Here is a 21,931-nt window from a genome sequence, read left to right on the forward strand (position 1 = left end):
CACTGGACAATGGAACGAGGTCTGACGATCGAGCCAAGAAGGGAAAGAGAAGGATTCTTTAGACTCTCAGCACATTTTTTGCACGTTTCCAAGGCCCCTTTTTTAGGCTCAGCTACATTCGTACTACACTGGGTACTCACAGTAGTGCTACTTTACTGGAAAAGATATGCTTGGAAGTGGAAGGGACTGCTACTTACTACGTCCACACAGTACTGCATATTAGAGTGGCCCAATGGTCTCTCTCTCTGTTCTTTAGGGACGGACGGACAGACGGACAGACGAACCAACCACGGACGGGCTGCAAGAAGAAGAGGAAGGAGAAGAAGAAAAAACTCGGGTAAAGTATCCCTCATATCTCTTAATATGCTCCGCTGAATTTCTGTCAAGAATAAGATCTCTGCTCCTTATACTCTCATCTCTATATTCAAAAGGATTTCTTCCTCCTCCATTGCACAGCTCACACACACGCACATCCAACTACGACTCTGATGGGTCACGACTAGTACATATAGTACCTAGCCTGGTAGCTGGAAGTCTCTACACCTCTCTGGTCCTGATTCTCGGTTTTCTTCTTCTTCTTCTTTTCCTTCTTGGATGCCATTCATCCTCCTTCACCATGGAAATGACACGCTCCTTTTTTGCTCTCTCCCTCTCTCTCTACGGTTTTTTTTTCTCTTCACCTTACTCACCACTCAATTTTGATCAAAAATTCAAAAGGGTGCACGTTCGTCTCGTCATCTGCATTTAGAGACCCTGATTTTCCACGCCACACCCGCCTAGCCATTGGAAACCAATCTTCCACGTTTATGCCCTCATCGATTATAACGGCGAAGACAAACTCAAGCCCACAAAAACCAGCCAAACATACAGTCGAACCCTCTTTTTATCTATTCCCACCGAAGTGAGTGGTTTGGTTTGGAACATTGCCTAAGACTGGAAGCCTTCACAGGCGAGGCTGGGATCGAAGGGACCACTCGCACCGCTACCTTGGCTGATGTGTGTGTACAATTCTCATATGTACTGTATACATACATTGCACTCGAAGTTGGCAAGGAGGACGAGGACGAGGAGGACGCGGAGGACGTGGAGCAGCCTGGTTATGAAAGGGGTGGTTGGGGGACTTCAATCGGGAAATGGGAACCCATCGATGAAATCTTTAGGGACTTCTTCAACCATGTTATTCTCCGCGGGTACTGGCCTATTTCGTGGCGATGTTGGGGTTGTTACCCTCCATTTCCTCCCCATTGTTCCATCAGGTGCGGATGCTGTTCGAGAACAATACGGTACTCGACGAAGTACCCTACTGTACTAGACACAAGATTTAGTTATTCCAGAACTGATGAATCCAAATAGCAACCCTAGGTTTGTTGGCGACGAGAAGAGTTGGAGTGGATCCATGGTGAATTAAGTTCCGTTTTGGTACGATTTTTGCACCCTGGGTCTCTTAATTTTTGACGCAGTCCTCAGACCTCTGCAATGGCTGGATGGTTGGTTGGTTGGTTGGTTGGTTGGTGGGATGACGGGTTGCAAGACTTCTAAAGAATGCCGTCAAACTCAAACGAACTGCACCACGTCACCTTCAGTTCCTCCAATCAGAGATGGCAAGAGACCGGTTAAAAAGGGAAATAGGAACCACCTTTTCTCAGATCCTTTGACGAGTGAATCTAAAATTGAATTTGGGATAGAATTTCTCTTGCAATATAACAGAGCCTTATTACTTTGAGGCTGCCTTTACCCACTTGAGCTCTTTTAAAGTCCAGCTCTTTCACTCTCAATTGCAACGGTTTCAAACATTGTAAAACATTAAAGTAGATTAAAACATAAATGTCAAACATTTATTTTTTTAATAATAATTTAGTGATTTTTCAGCAGCTATATTATTTTATCAGTGTAAAAAAGTTTCCGAAGACAGATACTTTAGCAGTACAAATTTCAACACATGCTAGTGAGGGTAGCAGATAAAAAACCTGTGTCCACGGTTGAACTTTTTTGCATTGCGAAAACCCATCGAATCCTCTTCCATGAAATAGGAACATTCAATTAGAAGAAAATCTGGATTACAATCTCTGATCTCTTGCAAGAGAAAAAAAATCAAAAGAGTCAACAAAGTCAGAGAGGAGGGTAAAAAGGGACGAGGTGCCAAATTTGGACAACCGCCGTGAAAGAACTAATTAAGTCAATTATGAAGGACTTATGTTCTCTCGTTGCACAGGTGCCAGTTCAAATGAATAATAAGCGCAATTCCAAAGTAGGAAAGACAGAGAGCTGATTTTCTTGCCCGTAAAGCGTTGCGAGAATTGGGTTGGAGCACTCTTTCTGATCACATGTTATACAACGTACCTTTGAAGAGGAGGAAAATGTTGGGATGCTTTGATAAGTGGAAAAGTTTTACATTCTCTCATTTCTGGCGGCTCAGTGTCCATCGTGCATGTTCCTACAAATTGTTCGAGCAAAGGCAATCTCTCAATTTCCTCTCCAGATCACCCGCAAGAAGATCCCCCTTGTTTGCTCCAACTATTCTTGCGTTTGGAAGAACAGGTTGAGGAACATTGTAAGAATGGCTTCATCGAAACTTTTCCACTCGATCCATCCAACCCAACCGAGGATCGAATCATTTCTTTGTTCTTTTTTCCGTTTGTCACGGGAACGAAGGCTGCTGTTGCTCTGATTTGATCCATTTCCATTCTGATTGATGGCTATAAACAAAGCAATTTTACTCGTCCTCGCAGCAATCCCAATAGTCCAACAACTAGAGACACACAAAAAAAGACAGAGAGAGAGAGAGAGAGAGTGAAAGAGCCGTCCGGAGCAAGTGGCTGGACACTCACTCGACTTTTGTTGTGTTCCAATTGTCTCAGGTCTTCGGTCTGATGGGATGGAAGTGGCAGCAAGGTCATCGTCGTGTTCCAAAAGCATGCCTTGTTATCTCTTTATGACCTTCACGGAGTGGCACCAGAGGAAATCAACCGCCTATCCAGCTCTTTCCCCCTCGTCGACGACGTCGACGACGACACTGGAAGCGACTCCAAAGAGTCCCGTGAACACCATGGAACAACGGTACTTATCTGAAATGAGACTTCAAGCACAAACTTTGACATCACATACTACAAGAGTTGAGTTTCCTCGTGCTTCCTATCTGTTACCCATTGGTGTGGTGTATGGTACGAAGGTTGTAGCCGAGGAAAAAGGAGCCACCACGGGCTTCACCACTCATCCGGGAGGTTCTTGATGATGATGATGATGCCTTTGGACCTCAACCATGGTGTCAAGACAAACTCCGAGCGACACGCACTCGCACACGTGGAAACTTATTAGCCTGTCCTCTATTTTTTTCGCTTGGGCGAGACGAACAAAAGAAACTGAACCTTTCGTTGCAAAATGAGCGGAGAAGAAGAAAACAGATAAAAGGTGGAAAAAGTTGGAAAAGCGAAAATTTGCTGACGAGAAAATGTCAAAATGTGTGTGGGGGGAAAGAGGAGCAAACAGATGGAGACAAGAAAGTTTCTTTTCTTGAGGGGGAAGGGCGGATAGCTCTTATTCTCTTTTCAGACGTGGGGTGTCCCACAGACCCTTGGAAGTTCCACGAGACTCAGCCCATATTTTGTGGCGGAATGACATTATTCATTTCGAACACTCTGGCTGGCTCTCCCGAGTAGCTCCCTGTAACCCACAGTCAGGAACAAGGCCAAACTACTAACATGTATCTCGGAGGGGCTCGACTGGAGGAGCATTTATTTACATAGAGAAGAAAGCGATCCCCCGAGTTCAAAGCGGCTTAAGACTCTCTGACATGCTCATTACATCCTTGAAAAGTGAAGTGGCTGGAAATTTGCATATCCCTACCCCCTGAACAAGGTCGAGGGCGGCGATGGGACGGTGATGGGACGGCGATGGTCCATTCGCTGCAAATGAAACTTAATGAAATCATTCATCACCCCCTCCGAGGTCAACATGAGCAAAAAGGGCCTTTTCAAATGGGACTCAAAGAGGACTCAAAGCATCTCAGTTTTGGAAAGGAAGAGAGCATGAAATATGGAGTACGCAACTGACTCGGGCGAACGAATGAAGGACGAGCGAATGGAGGACCGGCCATCTTTAGGACATAAAACGGGGACATTGGGAGACACTTCCGTCAGGCCTTGCCAATTCACCACCGCAAGAAAGAAAAGAACCCTGTATGGAGCACGTAGGACAAAAAGAAAATACCACGCGGATGCCCTTTTATTGGCCAATGCCAAGGCAGAATAACAATATCGTAGAGACGCAAGTCGCAAGTCGTTGCTCGTCTTAGTCAAGTGTGTTCCAGAGTTGAACCCTTAATTAGAGATGTCTTGTTTATTGATGAAATGTCCGATTTTCAGCCACTTTGAGGTGGCGTTTCCTTTGTCCAAAGGCTAATAGATTTCCTGCTCGCTCCCAATTGAGATTCAAGCTCAACATCATCATCATCATCATCATCATCGTCATTATCATTAACTGCGGGGTGTTGTGATGATCAAATGGGAATTCGACTCCTTCTGAAGGTCGCCCTCAATCGTTGCACTACCGAAGTGCGTCAGCAAGTCCGTTCGACCAAGTCCGAAGACCATCATTGTGGTCTGATGAAAAACAGGTTCTGTTTTGATTCTACAGTTCTTCCTCTCCTCCTCCTCCTCCTCCTCCTACTCCTTCTTCTCCTCTCCCTCGGTCTGTAATAGGTATACTCCTCTGCCTTCTCTTCGTTCTCGTTTTGGTCCAATCTCTTGTCTGAGTGTCGTGGGTTGTGCTCATACTCATTTTGGCCTTCAGCCTTTGGACCACCATAGATTGGAGTCGTTGTTGGAGTAGGAGCAGTAGTAGCAGTAGTAGTAGTAGTATTCGTCGGGGAAAGAAAGAAAGGTTTAATGAAGTCGGGGAGGGAAAATAAGTAAGGTTTCTTTTCCGTCCCTACTTTCTAGGCGAGCGGAACACCTTCTCAATCATTTCCCCTGTCCTCTTTCAATACACACTGAAGAGAGTAAAAAGCTGGGCGACTAAAAAAACATAAAGTGCCTTCTCATCATGTTGAATGAGAGCTTGTATTTAAGGAGCCCTCGGTGGTGGTTGTTCTTTCGCCGAAGGTTGCGTGTCAGTCTTTCCCATGGCCTTGTCGGGCTCCGCTTTGATGGGGCTTCCATGTATCTGTTCTGAAATGCTTTACGCAGTAGCCGTGATTTGAGCCTTACTCTATAGATTGCCTTGTTGTTTGAAGCACTAAGTTCCAAGAATAGTCCAAAAGAGTCGGGCTCAAGAGAACCGCTCGTCCGTTCCACAGTGGTGTGCACTAATGGTTGGGGAGGCGTTACTGACTAATTTGCTGGCGTCTCACAACCAACTTTGTTCACGAACAGGACCTCTAAGATTCTGGTGGATTATGTCATACCATACTTTTCGTATAGGTTATTCTTCTACAACCGATGGATATGTATTTGAATTGAAATGAACCTTTTTGGTAATACAAACACAATGGTTCGAGATACAGATTGCTTTGTTCCCAGGCATACAGAGGTCCAAACACGGACCAAAGCCAATGTGGAAAATAGAGAGAGGAGAAAGTGTTAGCAATTGGTGTGGCTATCTATCCATCAGTTCGTCTATTAGATGGTCGAAATGAAAATTGAGATGAACAAGTCGAAAAGGTAAGTAGTGTGAAAAGAAAATTATGTGCGTGAGAGTAAAGCACTCTTGAATAAGATGCTTTCAGTCCCAGGTCTTAAAAAAACGGAAAAGCAAAAAGAGTGGAAACTACGACTCAATCTGATAAACATTCGCTCATCATGTTTCAAATTGCTCTAAACTGGAAACTCCAAGCTGATGAGAGCCACTAGGCGAGTGTTTATGATACTCTTCTTTTTTTTTTGAGGCGCTAGACTGGCCAGAACTAAAAACATTCTCACCTCAACTCGTAAATGTTTTATTTCAAAACTTCCTAAGCCTCCATCAGAAAAAGACAGATTCATCCCACTTATCGGGGTGTTCCAACTGAAATGGATCCAATAGGATTTAAGTTCTTCCTCAGCCACAGCAACATTAGGAAGTGATATTTAAAGTGACGCATGTGTTCCAGATTCATTAAAGCCATTCACTTTGAAGTAGAGACGAAGACGTGACGGGAATCGTTTTTGTTGGATCGTCAGGAAACGGAATAAAATAGTCTACGGAAAATAAGAGAAGGTACGAACAAGTACTTGGACAAGGTGCTTACTTATCCAAAGCTTGAATGTGGAACAGGGCAACTCTTCCCCTGCGTTAAATGCCAATTCTAAGGCGGAACATTAATCAATGAACTGTAAATAATCATACTTCTTAGCCTTGCCTATCAGAAGCAAATCATAATTGCATCGACGTTGGTGAATAACTAATCAGCAAAGCTTGAAAGTCATCCAACGGTCTTCCAATTATACTCTAATTTAAGATCTATGTACAGTACTCCAATAACCACGTCAGCAACTTGAAGCGGATTTCTCGGTTTCGACAGGCTTTTGTATTTGAAAGGCTTGTGCTTGCTTTTGATGCGGTGTCCTCGAAAAGATGGAAGATGGGAGAGGTCATGATGGGTAAAGACTGTTTGAAAGAATCTCGCTTTGAGAGAAACTGATATATTTCTGGGGAAAGAAATCAAGCTTGGTATTGTAAACCACTCAAGGAAATGCTCAGAGGCTTTGAAGCAAGTTTCTTTTTCGCAATATCTTGCGATACTTCAGTGCAAAATGATGAGAACGAGAGAGAGAGAGAGACTGAGACAGATAATCCTCCTTCACCAAGTTTGGCTCGTTCTACTTGAGTGAGGCGAGTGGCAAAAAAGTCGTGGAACCAAATTGACAAACACCGAATTGTGGGCTATGCGCCTTGACTTGAACCCGAATCCATTCTTCTGGCTTGACTTGGTTGGGTTCATGACGAAGTGGAACCAGAGAGGATTGAAAGTCGTTCCACTGAGCTCAGGTGAGTCAGGGCTCGTTTGCATTCTCTTTCTACTCCCTGAGGGCTTCAAAAAGGATCCTTTGACTATGAGGAATGGAACGAGTGGAACAATCTATTGGGACCATTCTATGTTTTGGGGAAAGACTGGATAGATCCAAAGGGAAGACACGCATAAGCATAAAAACTCGTTAAAGGGAATTTCATCTCGAACTTTTTTCTCCACCTCCTAACCGATTATTGTTGGTTTACCACCGCTCGAGAGAGACCTAGCAGACCAACGACGAATGGAACGAAAACGAGAGAGAAAGAGAGAAATGCGGTTTTTGCACCAAACAAGAATGTGATCCGTGTTTTGGCTCCTTCCTCGTGTTCTTCCTCGTTCTCCTCCTACAACTCATACCACTTCCACTCGTCTTTCCCCATCCCATCACCGTCGTTTGTTTCTTCTCGGTCCCCCGTTCCAGTTCCGAGTGTGGTGTCCATGGATCGTAGGGACAAGGAACGAGAGGGAACGAGGAGGAGGAAGAGGAGGAGAAGAAGAAGGCGAGGGAGAAAAGTAAAAAGGTGGCGCTGCTTCTACGTGCGTTGAGTTCTCATTTTTGGCTACGGTTGGTGTTGGTGCTCTCCTCATTGGCACAAGCGCTGTTGCTGGCCTTTAGTGTTCCTCGGATCCTTCTCGTGTGTAGTTGTGTCTGTTACACGTTGATAGTGGTCCTAGTACGACAAGTGTTCCAACAAGTAAAGGAAGTTCCATGTGGGATTGGGCATGGGCATGGCATGACGAACCACAAGGACGTGCGACGACGAGTAGGGAGGTTGAGGAACGACAAGTTTGAAGAAAAAGTGCTGACGGATGCTTTTGCGGTGACATGAGACCGCCCTATCAGATTGTGCTTTCATCGTTAAATCACGGCCAAGTAGCAAGAAACTAATTCTGCCCTTCATTATCCAAGAGGGTCGCCTCGGAAGGCTCTCGGAAGGCTCTCGGAAGACCACATGTCTGCTTATCTGTCTGTCAAAGTGGCGATCAAAAATTGAAAGGAGATTGGTTTTGCCGGTTTAGTGTGTCGGCTGCATTACCACTTTTCTCTCGCTCTCTCTCTCCGCTTCATTCCTCAACAAGAAGGTACGAGCGAGCATGAATGAGTGAGTGAGTGACAGGATATTTGTTCCAAGGATCCTCTTGGCATGCCATGGATATTTCTGGGATTTGGAACGCCGGTCGCCTTTACCAAGTCTTGACCCCTCTGCTCTGTTGCTGAACACCAGTTTTATTGTTATTCCTGGTACTTTATGTACATAATCCAGAGCTTGTGAATGTGATCCAAGTGTTGAAAGTACGTACTTTTTTCTCCTCCATCAAGGTGTTGGTACAGACCACCCACCCAACAAACCACTCACTCACTCACTCACTTTTCCACTTGCTCGGTTCCCTTCAGTCCAGATGATTTGGAATGAAAAAAGAAGAAGAAGGGGCCTTCTCCCCATGTCCGAGAGCATGGCGTATGATCCATCTTCCCCTCTCATATTCCTCAACCTTCTCGCATCCACGAGCTGTGAAGACTACTACCACGAACACCACCACTACCACCACCGACAACAGCATCTTCACCGCCACTACCATCATCGGTCTCATCACAACTGCAATGAGTGCCCTCACCACTCTGACAATAGTTATTGTAGCAGTAGTCAGCCCACTACCCAGAGTACCCAAAGTGGAGACTGCTGAGGGTGCGGTCTTTGTTGATCCAGTCCCAACCCCGCACCACCAATCCTTCTTTTCAAGATCAAGAGCCGTCAATCCAAACATTGTTATTGTTGATCTTGCACTACCTCGATCCTACTAGTAGGACGACTATCGTCGTCGTCGTCGTCGTCATCATCATCATCATCTTCCGAGCACTGTTCCTCTACTTTTCCCCCTCTCTTCGTTGTTGTGGCTCGATTGGCCTGAGGGGCCTTCAAGAACAACCATCAGTCACTAAGCAGAGACCAAGTTCCCCACCGGTGAAGGGTCCTTCACCCACATTGTTGTGTTCGCTTACAACAACCATTTTGAGCATCGCTTTGAGTGGCCAGGTGGGAACATCGACCAAGAGTAGTGGATCTGGGCCTGAGGGACGAAGAGAACCGCCACTAAGGACCCCTCGAACACCGACCAGGAGGAACAGGAGTGAACCAGTAGGACGAGTAGTAGCCAGAGTTGCCAGAGTTCGCAGAGTTCGCAGAGTTCGCACTGCTTGACCATTGCGATCCCAGAGACTATGACAAGAGCTTTTTCATCTTCGCCTTCTTTCGCATCATGGTGCTCCCCTCATTCTTCTTCTTCTTCTTCGTCCTCGTCTACGTCCTCGTCGTCTACTTGGTCCATGGGCCGGGTTCTCGTTTTCGTGGTCGTGTTTGTGCTTGCCATTCATCAAATCGAGGCGACTCTCCGTTGTTACGTTTGTGGCGGTCACAGTGGTCGATCGTGTGAAACCATCCGTGAGCCTCGGCGGAGGTCACCATATGTGAGACCCGAGCCGGTGGCCGCCTCGGACGGATCCCCGCAATGGGAGCAATGTAATGACCTCATCAGCAACCAAGGTTGTATCAAGCAAGTCGTCAATAATGGTACGTATTTTTCTTCTCTGATTGGTTTTGCCACTTCCCCCCCTGCTTGGTTTGGCCTCGTGTATGAACCCCTCCGACGTGGCTCTCCAGTGGCTCCAAGGGTTCCATTTTACGAAACCGGGTGGGAAACAACACAAAGCACTCAGTTATGTCGTTAGAGACTCTTACACTACTTCAGACTAGCATCCACATCCACAGACATTAGCTAACTCGTCCAACTAGCAGTGCAGATTTGCGGGTTTACACTGGCTAAACTCAGATCTGGCATTGATTTCAAAATGTTTGGATGGGAATTCTTTGAGAAATTTTGCTTGAAAAGTTTTGGCAGTGGCTTTCAAGGCGAAACAGTGTTGACTACAACACGCCCCCCCCCCTTCTCCTCCTCCTCTCCCCACTGTTACACCGGATAACATCAACAGGGCGGAAAGAGAGAAAAAATAATCAGTTTAGCGAAGAAAAATGATGTCTGATGTATCAAAGCTTGTTTAGTGTTGGGCGATAAAGGCAAAAGAAGGAGAAAAAGTCACAAGTTTTCTTCTTCTGGGAAAGTTCCACTTCATCCAGGTCACTCTCGGGAACTGAAAGCAAAAAGCAAAAAGAGTATCGACTACAAATGCCCTCTTCTGCACTACCGAGTAAGTAATAATGGCTGGAATTCCATTGAGTTTCAAATGGTGCCAAGATCACCTTTCGAGATGCTCACCCTTGAACTCCTGGAAAGGCGAAGAATTTCTTTAGTCAAGACGAACTATGTAGTAGCCTAGAGGATACATGGAAGGCGTTCAAGAAGAATAATGCCTTCACGTCAGATTTTCCAATACTTTGTTAAGTAGTTGCCCAAATCCTGCGAGTGCGGTAGTAGAACATACAGGGCGTGTGGTGATGGTGGTGGTGGTGGAACCTCTTACTTGGCGTTCCTGGTCCAAAATCAGGCCCAGCCATGAAGAGAAGAACTGTTGGCAGTAGCCACTCTCATGGTTGAACGGATGAACAACGGGAGGCAGCCATCCTTCCTCTTCTTGAGGTGGAAATCTGAATATCTGTTGTTGCGCAATATTGCAATCTGCATTGAGCTCTAACCCAATAATGAGATATAGGTTCGCAATGATTTTGCACAACAAAAACCTTCCCTGCTCAATGGGCAAATCAAGGCCATGGAGTATGATGTAGAGCATAAACGAATTCATTCATTAGTTAAGAGGTTATTTTTCAGTTTTTGTGAAACAGGTATTTTTGGAAAAAACACAATTCGTACCTTCCCATTGCGAAAAAAAAACAAAAAAAATACATGTTCTTGACCCTCACACAAAGTCCTAGAGGAATTTTTTGTATGCTTTTGGCTATACCAGTACATATTTACTTTAACAATCTTGTTTTTGATTGAAGAAGTTAGCTGGAATTACCTGAAAGTCAGAGGGATAAATATTTATATAATGTTTGAATTAATTACTTTTATCTCCTTTTTAGATGATCGTCGTGTCGCTTTAGAAGATCTCTCAATAACAAGGTTAGCAATTCAATGCCGTCCAGAAAGACGAGCAGAGAATTGTAGACTTTACGCAAAAGTTCAGTTTTCCAACAATCATTTTACTAGTTCTTACGTTTTTATTTCAGATACAATATTTTTATCGTCTAGGTTTTGAAAATCAGACAAACCTCAGTTTCGATGATGAATTTTTCCTTCCTTTTTCTATCTTAATTGATCCATTCATACAAGTTTTAACCATTACTTTATGGAAAATGATATGGATAATACCATCTCTCTGGATGCACTGAAACTTGCAATTGATTTGCTGAATGAAGAAAACGCTCAATTAAAGTGTGTTTTATTTAGAACAAGCAATGTTTTGGGAGATTTCCTTGTGTACCAAAGACACGAAAATTAGTACATAAATTAACTAATTAATCTATTGCTAAAATGCCAAAGCTAATCATTAGCAGATTTTTGCGGTAATTGATTGACTACATATGGCCTACGTAAGCGAATTAGTATGTACTTGAGCAATAAACAGACTCATTCATATTGGTTCTCCCGTTGATCCAGACGTTGAGGCTTTTTTTCTGAAAAAAAGACGACCATGTTAAGAGTTTTCTCTTTGTGTGGTATCAATTTGAAGCGTTCCATCTCCTTCAAACTTCACCTTCTACATCTTCTCGGCTGTCAATTATGAGTGCGTCTTTGTGCTAATGGCCTAGATCCTTGGTGTTCCAACACATTTTTGGGCTCTTAACTTTCCAGGAACACATCCAAAGATTAGCTGTTTCCATTAAGGAGGGTAAGTTAAATGGTTAGCTGGCAGTACCGGAGAGGTTCGCCAGAATGTTGGAACAAGTCTTGGTGGAACCAGAATCTTCCAAATTGGCGTGCAGAGAAGTTCATTAAAGTGCAATAAAGGCACAATCTCTTCATCTTGATGGTTTTGGGGACGGGCCAGACCCGTTTTAGAGCAAGGATAATTGGCCAACTTTGCGCATAAGTCATTCGATTGATCGTCGGAGTTCGAGTTTGTCCAGAATTTTGGAACTGAACACATTATAAGCAAATATTGCGAAGGAGAGTTCTTGTACAAAGCCTTTTAGAGCGTAAGGCTCTTTGTTACGCTCTCCATCTAGCTAAAACCTCATTTAACTAGGATTAGGAGCACACATAAAAGCATATCATGGGACAGTGTTCTCATTCTCGTCCCTTTTGGAGATGTTCCAAAATGTTCTGAAGAGCTTCATTTCCACTTCGAACAGCACCGCTCTTCACTTGTCTTCTTGCACCAAGATTGGACCTACATTACTACTCAATTTGACGACTCCTGAGGCGTTTTCTTTTCTTCTTTTTTTTGCACCAACATTCCAAGAATTCCAAAGGGTCTTCGAGGCCAATACCAAGGTCATTAATTGTCACAACCAAGGGAGCTGGCAGAACATTGCTCTTTTTCTGAATTTCTGACAACTTCAACTCCATACTTTGAAGTCTGCTCTGCTCGCTTCATGACTTGAGCAGGTGTGTCCTTTGGGAGATCTTGTTATTCTTTCTGAAATATCTCAATTTGTAACACTTCGGGCGGTAAAAAGAGCTCGGTGAGTTGTCATGTTTCCCATAGGGGGGTACATGGAGGCGAGTGCAAAGAAACGGGGCCAACATGAGGTAAATTACACGGACTTCAGACTTCCAATCTGTTCCAAAACGGCTTCTCCTCTTCAGTGACCGGCTGTCCATGGCCCATAAATGAAGATTTCATCTCTTGTCCAAAAGATTCATTTCAGCCTTTCCCTCCTCCAACTATACTGAATCCTCCGTCATATTTGACCATATATTGTACCCTTCAAAGATTGCATATCATATGGGACATATCCTCCTTCCCCTTGTAGCTGGTTCAGACCTCATTTCGGTCACGGTGACATAACAAGAAATGAGCTGTACTGTACCTACGTAGTAGAAAGCTATCTAACAGTATAATAGACATTGGTGCTTTTTCATGGGAGCCGGTAATTAGAGGATACATTTTTCTTGAAAGTTTAGCTTCAGAAGCCAAGACACGGTTTCCGAGTTTCGAATTAGATTTGGACTGGCAGATCGACCTTGAGTGCGCAATTGTCGGGAGTTTGGGAAATGCTTGTGGAAAACGAATTGTCCACATCTTGTTATGACTCGGTGGATAGAACAATAAATTTCAAACTCGTCGGTTCTTGGCGGCACCATTGCGTGCGTGCCATTCTTGTACTACCAACGACCAACGACCACAACCCCATCTCGTCTTACTTGTGGTGAACAGTACAATGTAATAGCTGGTCCATGAAAAATATGAACTGCATTTCCACATCTCGAGATCTACGGCGAATCATCCAAGAGAAGCTCGGGATCATGTTCCAAAGTTTTCGACAGTTTATCGAGTGAAACCCTCTCGATTCGGTTCGTTGTTCCCAACGACACCCAGCAACCATTTGGCAATTCTTTTCAAGTGGAAAACCATGGGATTCCAAGGAAGAGCTATCCTATGGAGATGGTGGAATATATCTGGGGAAGGAGGTTGAGTGCGAGATGTAGTCAGTACACTCCACTTAGGGGCAACAGATGTGATTCTCAAGGTCAAAGTCTCTTTCCGGATTCACGTTCCTCCAAGTGGGCTCTGAGCTTGGAGCTAATTTGCCCTCTTTCCATACAGGTCCAATCGGAGTATTTGCTCTTATTGTGGTTTTCCTACTTCCCTCTTGGGTGCTTGCTCTCTAATCGCTTCTTTTCAAGAGTGGAACGGCTTTTACGCCCGCTGCACGTGATTGAAATTGATCAGATTGCTTTTCTTCGAGGCCTCTCTCCCTCTCTTGTGGCCAGGTCGGTCTTCGCATTGGCCTTGGAATTGATTGGCGAAACGTTCGCTCTGAAGAAGTTGTCCTGCATACTCAATAAGCCAATTTCCTAACTAGACATTTGAGCCATTCACTCGAGCCTTCAACCCGCGCCTAAACCATATGTGCAAGTGAGCCACCTCAAATGTGAGCCAGCTTTGGTAGTCCCTCCTTGGGTAATGGTTCAACCTTCGAATTGATGGTGAAAAGAAACAGGTGGTTCGTATTCATGGTTGCGTGTCTCAATATGTCCTGCCTTGGAGGCACTAGCGACGAAGGCAGGCTGTCTTGAAAGTTGACCCAAGGGAGCATCGTGGGGAATATCTTGGGACTCTCCAGACATTTGTGAGCACCCAGATATCATGATGGTCATCCTCGTCGTTCCCCCCTCTAAGCTAAAAGAACCGCCAGGACAATCTATGGCTTTGGTAACATTTGTGGAATATTGCAGCAATTCCAGGATTTGTCCAACAAAGTGAGATTTTGAAAGGGCCATGCGATTGCGATTGGTGTGAGGTTTTTAGGATCGAGGAAAATATGCCTCTCTTTCCCTTCTGTCTGCGGTGCACTTTGTTTAGAAAGGTTTCCCCCAAATACGTACGTGTAATTCTTTGTTGTGAGCTCCTTTCCAAAGAGTCTCCGATTTAGTGCCATTCGTCTTGATAGGGGAACTAATCTGGGAAGAGTGCCATCCGTGATTGATTGCAAAAATATGATCAGAGAACTACTTCAGACATATGGGAGGTTCCAAGTTCCAACAGAGTCAATACTCTGTTCCTCTATTTGGACGTAATGGATCTCCAATCATGTGGGTTAAAGATCATCTCCACCAGTTTCCTTCTTCACCAAACCAGGGAGACCAACACTATTCATGTAAATGCACTCTCTGAAAATGGTTGCCCCTCGGGATGATGCGTTGAAGCGGCTCAAAAAGACAATCTTGTAAAATGTGAAAGTCCTATATGTCCACTATGTCCCGTTCTGAGAAACCATCTTTGAATAAGGTGAACGACACCCTGAGTCACGTTGTTGTAAAATAGAAGGCGGGTTAACAAGAGAAGGAGGGGGAGGAGGAGAAGGGATGCTGTGGAAGGTTTCTTACTTGGATGAAACCCCTCCAAAGTTTGATTGAGTGTAAAGATGATTACTTATCTGAACCACGGGCTGGGATCATGGTGGAACAATGGCACACTGACAAAAGAGGGGAATATGGATGGTCCAAATCCAACAACTTGGCCATAAATGCGAGGGGAGAGACTCAGTTGGAGCAGGTGGAACACGTAATTTGCCACCCTGAACCTCGACCGCCCTCGATGAAAGATGGAGATTGAGCTCCAAGTGCTCGTTGTCGTACACGATAATCCTGGGCATCAAATCAGGATGAAGGAGCTTGCTCTCCATTCTAAATCAATGGCTCGGCCCAATGATCGAAGAACGGAATTGGAGGCCCCATTCGTGAATAGTTTTCCAACTCGGCGATGTGAATCAATGGAAACCCTTTCGAGCTCCGTTTCTCCCGATTAGCTCGTCTAAAGCCATTAACATGATTTTTCCCCCACCTAATGGCCAAGCTCCACCTTGAAAATAGCTCTTACTGAATACACTAATTCCAACTTGCCCATGCCTTGGCAAGCTACAAAACAAATGTCAAGATTGAAGGCGGGCATATGAGGGTGGTCCGTTCCTTATATGTTAGTAGGTTTCGGTGGTATTGAGTATTGATAAATAAGTCATGATTACCTCGATACCCAGGGATGTGACAGAGAGCCTTTAATGGACCTGCTGGTGTTCGAGAGACAGGAAGAGAGAGAGAGAGAGAGAGAGAGAGAGAGAGACCTGGCAATGAGCAGAATAGAGATGGAGAGGGAGAAAGAGCTGCACTTCCTAAGTGCGAGTGGTTCCGTGAAATTGGAAAAAACCAGGACAATTTTCTCCGGTTCCAATGAGCACAGCTAACATATCCAGCATTCATTTCCCAGATAAAGCAAGGAGGGGATCTCGCTACGGATCCGTACCCGAGCCCCTAATTAGATTTCATCTTCTGCCCAATGGAAAGCAATTACATTATCCAATATGGTATAAGGACATTTACTCGAGCTCTCTCACTTTCTCGTAACGGCAATCCGGAGAAAGGCCGGCTCTACTCCTCGAAACAACATATTTAGCTTACCGTATTTCCCTTGGAAAGAGAACTCTCTCTTCTTTGGAACGAAAGGAATGGAACGCGAAACCACGGCAAAGTTAGAAACTCAGTCAAATTAGAAGTTCAGGTGTGCGTGCACGACAGAGTGAATGAGTCGATGTTCTTTTTTTTCAGGGACTAAGCCCTTGAGTGTTTTTGACAGATAAAACCTGGCTTCACTGACCTAACATGAAGGACCAGTAAAAAGTTTGGGAACACCTTTTTTTCACCTGCCCAATCGAAAATCAACAACAAAATGACATTGCCACGATCCTTTAAGGCAACGGCAGGTTTCCGGGTCCAATTTAGTCGAGCTTGAATGGATGGATCATTCTCGTGTGCCTCTTAAAATATGTGACGGAAAGTGGAAAAGCTGACACGATGTTGTTGGACGAAATTAATTGGAACACACACCTTTTTAGGGAGGGCAAAAGAACTGACCACAAGAAATAAATGAGGCGGCGCAAAAAATTGCCACGAGCCTGATATCTCAAGAACTTGAGGGTAAATCGAGGAAAGGAAGACGATACCCCCTGAAGCAGCAGCAGTAGTAACTTACTCGAAACAAGAGGGTGAAATAACACCGAACATTGGGTCCAATTGCATTAGCTATTCAGGTTAAAGGAGATACTTTTCGTGCTTCTCTAGTGTTATGTAGGCGTTCATTTTGACTTGCATCACATCCGCCGCTGGCGATGGGACCATGACACATTGAATGTGTTGGGATACTTTCGTTCTGTTTAAGTCAAGGCACCCTAAATTAATAGATCACCAAAGACCTCGTCTCTTTCCTGACTTGGATCGCTTCCAAGTTGGAACAACCTAGTTTGGGTGTTATGGGATTCAGTGTTATTCTATCGTGTCACACAGTGGTCATTGCACAACAACGTGAGACGACTCTAATACCCTAACACATTGTGGAGCATCTTCCACACAATCGGGAGAAGGAAAAAAAAGCTATGACCTAATTTCTTCAAATGAAGACGGGGGATGGCTAAAGCTGGAAGCTAGTAACTGGTGGGCCAAACAGAGAAGTGGAGAAGTACAGCTAGTTCAACTTGCTTTTTCTATTGATCCCGCTTTGCTTCTGAAGTCCAGATTTGTCTCTTCGTCTCTGACCTAGACGGGCGTACGATTTAGAAAAGCCTTTGCTTCATGCTTGAAATCCAGGCGGATACCCACCAAATCAGTCTCAAAAGAGATCGAAGTTCGAGCAGCGATTGAATTTGGTATTCCATAACCAAACTCTCTCGCACATCTATTGATTTGTTACCAAGTCCAACATCTGGTTGGAACTGTCCATCGCCAAGAAAGAATCAGTCAGGTTCGAGGAATCTTGATTTGCGTGTGGCTACTTGCATGCCCTACTAATCTCCATGTTTGCTCGGGATAGGAACGGTGCTGATAGGTGCATGAAAATGCATCCCTCCCCAATTTGGTGTGTTTACTTAGAACAGTTGGTCATCTGGTTCGAGCAGAGATCAATGGACTTATCTTGGTCATTGTCCTCGAGGAGATGTTCCTGATGCATCATCAACATCCGCGAAGATGCCTTGGGAGGATGATCCTGTTAATGACCCAAGTCTGGTGGAGTCTCTTCTGGAGGTGAATTCATTCTTTTCTGGGATCGTCTGCTTTGGAGAGCTTGATTTGTGGAGCGTTTCCAAATGGATGGTTCGTTTGTCGCTCCACTTCATGACGGGAGTGTTCCAGGAAATTGAGGCGGCCTTTTTAGTTTGCCTTCAAAGCGGTTAATTCGAGTTGCCACAAAGAGCTTTTGCAGATCTCTCTCATTTGAAGTAAACGGCAGTGAAATATCATGTAAGCCCTCTTTAGTGCCACTTAGAAGTGGATTCTTTTTATTATGAGAAAGAACCAGATGAAGATATTTTGAGCTAGACTGGTATGTCGCTTTCTTTTCAGCCAACTCTACGTAGAAGAAGGAGATGATGATGATGATGAAGAAGTGTCTAGTTATGGCTGTTCTCTAGCTCCAGAAAAGAAATGCTCTCTTTTTCGCTCCCTCATTTCGCCCCCCTCCATTTCCTCATGCTCCTCTTCGTTGTCGTTGTCGTGCTTAGCTTCCTCGAGTTGCTTGAATTCCCCGAGTTCCTCACCCCAACCACCATCCACCATCCACCATCCACCCGGTCGTTCTCGTTTCTTGTTGCTTGAGGCAATTTTCATTTCGTAAACAGAGAACGTATTGCAACAGTTGCGCTTTTCTGAGGCTCAAGGAAACAACATCCTTTGAGGACTAAAACCAACACAACATGATGATCCACTACAGTGCCTTCAAACCCCAGCTACATATGCAGGCTCTAAGGATGACAATGACGACGAAGACGACAACAGCAACAGCTAGAGCAACTGGCACTCGCATGGGTGATTTCGGTACGAATGTGAAAAGATCGGAATTATGATGGCAGAGGAAACACAAAATTCGACCCAAGTGGGGAAGAGGGAAATGACTTCCTGATGACGGTGTCAAGGCGGGCTCAGAGGCCTCGAGGAGAGTTCGGGGTTTTGGAAATGTGCCTCATCTGGGATCAGAGGCCGCAACAAAAACAGGAATAAATTTCCAATGATCCAAACATGATCCCAATATTTGCTCGGCCCTTGTTCCGTCTGTGAGCATTCCTCGTCCTTCGACCTTCCTCTCACCAACTCTTCTGGCCAACAAAAAGTCATTTTACAACCGACAATTGGCCTTTGTTTGATCCAGCCCATTGAGGAGAGTCTTCCAGTGCCGTCTCCCTCCCCTCCTCCTCCTTCTACTAGCACTAGTACTACTCTACAAAGTCCTTCAGAAGTCTTCCTGCTCTCCTTACTGTTCCACCATCATCCATCTTTATCCTCTCATTCTTGTCCTCCTCTTGCTTACACTCTTTCCGTATCTTCTTTGGTGTTCCCATGGCACATTTCTGAGAAAAAAAGGAACCCCTCATAAATGGTCATAAACAGGGCCATTAATAAAGCATTTATCTGCTGGAAAGAGCGACAAAAAGTTGCCAAAAACAGAAGATGAAGAAGAAGAACCTCTTGTGGGTGGTGATCCTGGTTGTATTGGCCTTTGACTCTGTTTGTGCGTTTGTGCAAACAGTAATAAAGTCTGAGCACATGTAGAGAAGAAGCCAGAGTGAGTGAGTGAGCGAGTGAGTGAGCGAGTGAGTGAGTGAGTGAGTGAGTGAGTTGAAAAATGTGGTGCTAGGAAGATAGTCATGTAAAAAGTCATGTAAATGCGCTTATTGGGGGTGAGAATATCAATGACAATGGGTCTTTAAGGTTCAAACTTTTATAAAGAGAGCTATTAATTTACACAGATTTTGCAAACACGTTTGAGTCGGCTTCTTTTGGGGTGCCTTTTAATGCAAAAATGGGCCGGACAAACTTGGTACGAGGAAATGTTTGGGAAGAGGGAAGGAAGCAAGGACTGAAATAATTTAACGCTCTCGACTTCCGTCATTGTACGTACAAATGAATGTTTATTAATGCGCCAAATTCAGTCGAGCTTACAGAAATCTTCAGCCTTCCCCAATGGTTGTACAGACACACAATGCATGCAGCACCCATGCTCCTTACCACTTGGCTGGCGAAGAACATCCAAAAAGTTTCTCGTGCTGCTGCTCGTCGCTCTTGTTGTCCTTGCGCCTCTTTCACTCCGTTGGCAGAAGTTTCTCTAAACTTTTTTTTTTCACATGTAACACTACTACGCGGGGTGCCACTAGTCTTAATACACGGCAAATCCCAAGTCACTTTGGACCACTTGAAAACTACTTTTACTTAGAACACAAAGCCCCCGTCACTCATGATGTCTGTGGCGCGTACCTGGACCAAGGCCGTCTACCTGGGGAGCTCAAACGTTCTCATGGGGTCGAGTAATGACCAGTGAAGGCGATTTTGACCATTTACGTCCCTGATCAACGAAAAGGAGTCCAAGCGCGGGAACTTTGAAGCTATGTTGTAAATCTTTGAAAGTGTTGTCCCTTGGCTGTCTCACCCAGCCCCAAAGGCTCCCTTGTCGTAGGTTTATGTCAATTCATTCTCATTATGTGACAGCATTTGTCTTTCGGTCTTTTGCAGTGGTCGTTCTTCGGGCTTGCTGGATGCAGGCCACCCAAGAGTGCCAGGTGGATGGCGTGGGAATGGTATGTACATGCACCTCGGACCTGTGCAATGCGGCCCCCAGGATTCAGTCCGCACCAGGCGAGGTCTTCAAGCTAGTCGTGCTGTGCCAAGCCACCCTGGCAGTGTTCCTCCTCTTGCGGACTAACCCCAATGTTTGAGTGCCATTCCAAAGTGTTCCCCACTCTTGGGATCTTGGGATCTCTGGACGTTGGGCGAGAGGATGAATGGCCAGGTGGCGAGGGGAACAGCAGCAGGAACATGCCTTCCCTCGTTAGTGTGATATATCTCAATTGTGATAGCCGAAAAGAAGACGGAGAAGGCCGCCCTTTGTGGATGGCGAAAAGAAGACGAAGAACAACGAGGAGCAGAGGATCTAGATTCTAGACCAACCAAGGTTTCATGTGATGATGACATTGCAGTAAAAACAAAGAATTAACTCGCGATGACTGAAGCACCAACCGACCGACCGACCGACTGAACGAACGAACAAACGAACGAACGGCAGACAGGCAGAGCGAAGAAACGAACGAACGGCAATCATCGTGGCGTCCTCGAGTCATTCGCTATGAGATGCGAGCTTTTCGTCTCGGGTTCTTTCCCTTGTTCTCGTATTTGTGAGTATTCACAGTCGTGACTGTGTGGCCTTGAATGCCAAATACTAGTGTGTATGTGGTAGACAGACACTGCCGAAATAAGTAAAAGAAGAAGAAAAAAACACGAGGCCAGACGAGACGAGCAAGACGGACTTGGAATCTTTGTTTCTTCTCCCCTGCACCAAAATCATGGATGGCCTCTTCAGATTCAAGACTACAACACCGCCAAATGAAAACAACCAGAACATTATCAACCCTCGAGGTGGAAGAAAAGACTAAGAAGATTACTACTCTGTTTGATTGCATTTCCCGTTCTGTTTGTTTAATGATCGAAATAGAGAAACAAATGCTATTACTACTTGTTCCACTTCTACTACATCGATTAGCTGGCACTCGAGATCCCTCACGGTCTCCGTCCACCATCCCCGGTGATCGTTCCAAAGCTACATTCCAATTAAAGTCTTCTCCCAAGCTTCAAAACACCTTCTTTTTCTTCTCCTCGTGCTCATCCTCCAGCTCCTCATGCTCCTCATCCTTCTCGTGGTCGTGCTCAACTCATTGGAAGTCATTATTGGACATGTCGAGCTAACCAGCTAGCTACCAAGAGGGTGAAGTTGAGAGAAAGCGTGAGCGACAGATCCGAAGAAATTGCCAATTCTATCCATGTTATCCCGCTTTATCTAGGCGATCCTCCCTCCAACTTTTCCCTTACTCCTCTCCTCACTATGCCGATGCTTGAGTGTTAAAAAAAGTTTGTCAAACTTCTGTTGGCAAACGTAACACCAGCCAAAGACACTGGTATGATACACCCACTTGCATCTTGACTTTTCTCTCACACATTGCTAAGCCCATTGAACCTATCGTACAAATGCATGTTAAAAAGACAGCCAATTGAAATCTGAATACTCACCCAAGCGCTCTCCAGCACGGCTAGAACGTCTCTTTGACTTGGTCATTATCCATTACTCTTTTACGTACGTACGTACGTAGAGGTTTAGGCTCATTTTCTGCTCGATCTGAATTGACGGTGAGTTGGATACAGATATTACACAAACCTCATCCATCGAAAGCGTGGTCTCGTAAAATAGTACCCGGAAAGAGGAGCTTTCGACCGTAATGTGAGTAGGCCCATCCA

The 21,931-nt window shown here is 44.9% G+C and overlaps 1 long non-coding RNA gene across 1 annotated transcript; it reads left to right on the top strand.

Annotated features, from left to right (window-relative positions):
- The first annotated feature begins 6,265 nt into the window (after window positions 1-6,265).
- On the top strand, window positions 6,266-21,151 carry LOC131884580 (uncharacterized). Its single transcript, XR_009373735.1, has 3 exons — window positions 6,266-8,068; window positions 8,382-9,555; window positions 20,159-21,151. It is a non-coding gene; the product is annotated as an uncharacterized LOC131884580 (long non-coding RNA).
- The last annotated feature ends 780 nt before the right edge of the window (window positions 21,152-21,931 follow it).

Source organism: Tigriopus californicus, chromosome 1 (genome assembly GCF_007210705.1).
Source record: "Tigriopus californicus strain San Diego chromosome 1, Tcal_SD_v2.1, whole genome shotgun sequence".
In the NCBI taxonomy this organism is placed as follows: domain Eukaryota; kingdom Metazoa; phylum Arthropoda; class Copepoda; order Harpacticoida; family Harpacticidae; genus Tigriopus; species Tigriopus californicus.